The sequence below is a fragment of the Monodon monoceros genome, unplaced genomic scaffold (assembly GCF_005190385.1).
Source record: "Monodon monoceros isolate NGI ecotype Baffin Bay Population unplaced genomic scaffold, NGI_Narwhal_1 Super_Scaffold_5, whole genome shotgun sequence".
In the NCBI taxonomy this organism is placed as follows: domain Eukaryota; kingdom Metazoa; phylum Chordata; class Mammalia; order Artiodactyla; family Monodontidae; genus Monodon; species Monodon monoceros.
The window spans coordinates 91,082,870-91,088,774 of NW_021703782.1; the positions used below are offsets into that span (position 1 = coordinate 91,082,870).

General features: G+C 41.7%; 1 pseudogene; it reads left to right on the top strand.

Annotated features, from left to right (window-relative positions):
- The first annotated feature begins 4,711 nt into the window (after positions 1 to 4,711).
- LOC114884478 lies at positions 4,712 to 5,663 on the top strand (annotated as a pseudogene).
- The last annotated feature ends 242 nt before the right edge of the window (positions 5,664 to 5,905 follow it).

Sequence of the window (5,905 nt, forward strand, 5' to 3'; positions counted from 1 at the left end):
TGAGTAGAGCTGCATGAAATTACATCCATTCTATGGCTCAGATGTTGTACCACAAGATACAGTGAACTGCTTTAGACAGATTGTATTGAGCTGATTCTGCAAAACTCTTAATATTTGAAACACAAAACTCTAAATATCATATAATATTTCCAAAGCAGAAAGAAAAAAGTGTGGATAGTATCTCTGCTTGTGTACCAAGTTATATTTTCCTCTCACTTTTCCCTGTTTGATTTGTCACCAAGTCTTCTGAAATAGCCCTCACATCTGTCTTCCCACCCAGACTGACTGTCACTGCCTTCATTCAAATCCTTATAATTTCTGGCACATCCTATTAGCCACTGAACTAAACCTTTCAAAGGGAATGAAATGCTGTTGGTGGGAATGTAAATTGGTGCGGCCACTATGGAAAATGGTATGGAGGTTCCTCAAAAAGCTAAAAAAAAATGTTTTCATATGATCCAGCAATCCCACTCCTGGGCATATACCCAGACAAAACTACAATTCAAAAAGATACATGTATTCCTATGTTCATAGCAGCACTATTTCCAATAGCCAAGTCATGGAAACAACCTAAATGTTTGTCGATAGATGAATGGATAAAGAAGATGTGAGATAGATCTATATCTATATCTATATACATATATATATATATATATATATATATATAAAACGGAATATTACTCAGCCATGAAAAAGGATGAAATAATGCCATTTGCAGCAACACAGATGGACCTAGAGATTATCATACCAAGCAAAGTAAGTCAGAAAGAGAAAGACAGATACCATATGATATCACATATATGGGAAGCAGCTGAATTGCACGGGGAGATCAGCTTGGTGCTTTGCGACCATCTAGAGGATGGGATAGGGAGGGAGACACAAGAGGGAGGGGGATATGGGGATATGTGTATACATATAGCTGATTCACTTTGTTATACAGCAGAAACTAACACAACATTGTAAAGCAATTCTACCAATAAAGATGTTAAAAAATAATAAAATAAAAATAAAATACAATACAAATAAACATATCTACGAAACAGAAACAGACTCACAGAGAGAAAAGACTTGTGGCTGCTAAGGGGGAGGGGGTGGGGAAGGAAAGGATTGGAAGTTTGGGATTAGCAGAGGCAAACTAATATATATAGGATGGATAAACAACAAGGCCCTATTGTATAGCACAGGAACTATATTCAATAGCCTGTGATAAACCATAATGTAAAAGTATATGAAAAAGAATATATATATGTATAACTGAGCCACTTTGCTGTACAGTAGAAATTAACACATTGTAAATCAATTATACTTCAATAAAATTTTTAAAAATAAATTTTTAATTAATTTTTTTTAAGGGAGTGAAATGTTAGGGAATGGTTAAGGAGCACAGTCACTTGAGTTAGAGTCCCAGCTCCACCTAAACGTGTGACCCGCCCCAAATCTAAGCCTCAACTATTCATGATTAAAATAGAGGTAATTAGTAGCAGTACTCTCCTCATAGCGCTGTTAGAGAATTAAGTGTAATAAGTAGAAAGCATGTGGTATAGTACATAGTAAAATACTCAGAAAATATGGGATGTACTATGATTAATCTTTTAGAATCCATCACCCTACAACGTTTTGTCATGCTCTCTTATGCAGAATTTCTTTATGCAGAAATTCCAAGATTTTCCCACGCTGAGATTTCTTGTCATCTATAATATGAAAACAGTAGGCCTGTTGAATGTTCTGTTTCAGACAGTACAGGCTTCTCCTGCCCAAGTCTCCTCAGTGAAGGGCCCCACGCTCCCTGTTTGAAAATCCCGGTCCTAACTGACATTTCCCAAGTCCCCGCTAAAATCCCTTCTCCATAATACCCTCTGCTCCAACTTCTTTTTCCAAAGCACCAAACTCATCTTAACAATCCTTCAGTGGTCTATTCTGGTTCAGGAGATGAAGCCCAAACACTGTGACATGGCCCACAGCACCTTGGTCAAGATGCCTCAGCCTCCAAATTCTCATCTCCAGCCACGAGGCCCAGCCCACAGCCTGGCAAATGGCAGGAGCTCAGCAAATGTTTGTTTGCTGAGAAGAGAACCTGAAAAACTCACACCACAGGCTCGAAGGCTTGCTTCTCCTCCATCTGCATCCGTGTGTTGTGTTGTTTCCTCCGGGGGCTGCCATAACAAACGACCACAAATTGGTTCTCTCACAGATCTGAGGCCCAGAAGTCTGAAATCAAGGTGCTGGCAGAGCCATGCTCCCTCTACAAACTCTATGGAAGGATCCTTCCTGCATCTTTCAGCTTCTGGTGGCTCCTGGTGCTCCTGGGCTTGTGGCTGCATCACTCTCATCTCTGCGTCCATCTTCACGTGGCCTTCTTCCCTGTGTCTGTTCTGTGTTTGTGTGTCAAAGTTCCCTCTCCTTCTCTTATAAGGACACTAGTCATTGGACCCAGGACCCACTCTAAAATAATTTTGAGCTCCTGAACATAATATCAATAATATCTGCAAAGCCCCTAGTTCCAATAAAGTCACATTTGCAAGTACCTGGGGTTAAGAGTTGGACATATCTTTTTGAGGAACGTGATTCAACCCACTACAACTTTCAAGGGTTAGGGAGGTCGAGGAGTGAGGTGTGACTGGAACACAGAGAGCTCTGACCATGTTCAGGAAGGAAATGGGATGTTCATTTGCAGTTCAGAGATCAAAGCTATCTGGGTACTAAGTATGCCATCTGGCAAGATCTCCTGAACCAGCCCAGGGTAGCAGGGGAGCCATGTTTTCTGCCCAGCTGTTTTGTTTCAGATCCACATGTTAATGGTATGGGTTTTTGCTTTGGAACTGTGGAAGACTATTTATTAATAAGGCAAATTAGAGGAAAGAAAAAAATCACATAAATCCCTACATTCTCACATCTTTTTTCCCCATATTTAGGTTTTAGTTTGGGTTTTTTATAATAGGTAATTTAAAATTAAACCTGCACATAACTTAGAGTTTATAAGGTTTGTTATAAAAAGGAAAATAGATCACAAAACAAAAACAAAAATAGCAGTTCATAGCTCCCTTCCATCTTCTGCTAGTCAAAGACAACCACTCTCAAATCTGTCAGCTGATTCTTTAAGCATCTACTTCCACATATTCAGTACCAGGCTTATAGTAATTGCTCTTGCTTTGTCAGCTTCAGATGTTGTTTGTCAGCCGGCTGGTGCCTTGGCCTAGATGGCTCTTCATCTCTCCCCCACTTCCACCATCACCACCACCACTACCACACACACACCACGCACACACTCACCCACACACACATACACACACAATCACACACTTCCTATTGCCTTGTACTTTTGACATGCTTGTATATGAATTTTAGTTAGATCAAGAGTCAGTGTTTACATTATCCACAGTTGAGGCCAGAAGTATGCTGTTTTTTGCTTTGTTTTCTAGATATTTATCACTAATACATTTTCAAATTTTTCTGCATTGTCTAAATCTCCTCTCAATATTCTATTAATGCTTCTTTTGGAGCCCTGACTTGTTTTCACCGGTTCAGTTGTTCCTGTGCCTGCCACACACCTGCCGTCCTGGGCTCTCCCCTGGCCCTCACCTGGAGGATTCCCTTCATCCCTGTCTCCCACGGGATCTCCTGTTTCCCAGGCCCCCATCTTCCTTTTCATTTGTTTACCCTCGTTGTGATGGAGCACTTCCTCCAGTATCTTCCTAAGAAAGGATGTCAATTCCTAGAGGCCCTGAAGTTCTGAAAATATCTTCAGTCTATTTCATATTTAATTGATGTGCTGACTGGGAATAAAATTCTAAGTCAAAAATCATTCTTTCAGAATTTGTAAGAAACTGCTCCACTGATTTCTAACTTTCTCAGTTGCTACTGAAAAATCCACAATCATTCTCTGCCAACATCTTCTCCCAACCACCCACCTCTACCTCCAAGCTTCTAAGATGTTCTCTTTGTCCCCATGGTTCTGTCATTTCATGAGGATGTAAGGACCAGCCAGAAGCAGGAAACCAACCATACTCCCGGATGGACATTTTTAAGACTTTTAAATAAAGGAACTAGTTACATAGGCCATGATGAAAAGAACGAGGGATTTGCAGACACTTTGGGACCAGCAAGTACAGAAAGCTCTCAGCACCCTTTGATGTGAGGGGCCAGGAAAGAAGAAAGAAATATCTGAGACAGATTCTGTCGCGTACAGCAGCTCTAGACAAAGGATTGCCCAAGGGAACTGTAGCAACAGCAAGAGTAGCCACTTTTAGGACTATGTATGATCTTGTCATAGCTGGGGTCATCTGGTCGTGATGACAGAAAAACCACATTTTTGTCCTCACTCACGTAATCTCCCCAGTGGCTGCTTGGTGCTTGCTGGCTGTATACTGGCCTCTGGCTTATCAGATACTCCTTCCTATATTTATATATAACAAAGGCTTTCTTTTTGCTGAGGAAGAGGGTGTGCATTAGCTGTGAACACAGCAAGGAGATCAGTTGGTAGAGCTTAGTCCTTGCAATTTAGTTGGAGAGTCCAGCTGTCCAGCAGGGACAAAGCACAGCTCTTGGCCCGCTCCCCCAGGGCCCTGCGTAAAGGCCAGTTTGGGCAGGAAAGAAATAGTCAACGGGATGCTGAGGAGAGTCCACGGCTGCTGTGGGCGGATCAAGTGTGATCTCTCTGATTGAAGAGCGTGGCGCGGGACACCAGTGGGGAATTCAACACACATACCTCACAATGCCGGGTCTAATTTGTAGATTTTATCAGCACAAATTTCCGGAGGTAGAAGATGTAGTGATGGTGAGGGTAAGGTCCATTGCTGAAATGGGAGCCTTATGTCAGCTTGCTGGAATACAACATCGAAAGCATGATTCTTCTGAGTGAGTTGTCCAGAAGGCGTATCCGTTCTATAAACAAACTCATCCGAATTGGCAGGAATGAATGTGTGGTTGTCATTAGAGTGGACAAAGAAAAAGGATGTACTGATTTTTCAAACAGAAGAGTTCCTCTGAGGAAGCAATCAAATGATCAAATGTGAAGATAAATTTACCAAATCCACAACTGTTTACAGCATTCTTCGTCATGTTGCTGAGGTCTTAGAAAACACCAAGGACGAACAGCTGGAAAGCCTGTTCCGGAGGACTGCTTGGGTCTTCGATGACAAGTACAAGAGACCCGGATACGGCGCCTATGATGCATTTAAGCATGCAGTCTCAGACCCATCTATTTTGGATAGCTTAGATTTGAATGGAGATGAACGGGAAGTACTCATTAACAATATTAATAGGTGTTTAACCCCACAAGCTGTCAAAATTCGAGCAGACAGTGAAGTGGCTTGTTACGGTTATGAAGGCATCAATGCTGTAAAAGCAGCCCTGAGAGCAGGTCTGAATTGTTCTACAGAAACCATGCCCTCAAGATTAATCTAATAGCTCCTCCTCGGTATGTAATGACTACAGCCACCCTGGAAGGAACAGAAGGCCTCTCTGTCCTCAACCAAGCTATGGCTGTCATAAAAGAAAAGACTGAGGAAAAGAGGGGTGTCTTCAGTGTTCAAATGGAGCCCAAAGTGGTGATAGATACAGATGAGACTGAACTTGCAAGGCAGCTGGAGAGGCTTGAGAGAGAAAATACAGAAGTGGATGGAGATTATAATGCGGAAGAAATGGAAGCCAAAGCCGAAGGTTAACTTTGTGGGCAACAGAGTCCAGTTTAAGGAACACAAAGCAGCCTTCCTGGCTGTTAACCCTAGACTTGAAAGTTTTCCAGTATTGAAAGATTCAAAGTTGAGTATTTTTTTATTTCGAAGTATTTAAATGTTCCGACAGACCAAAATGTGAAATGCCCTCCTAAATGTCAGCTGTTTTCACACAGTAGCTCTGACATCTTGAGCATTTTTTAAGGGAGTGGCCTGATTTCACTAGAGACAAA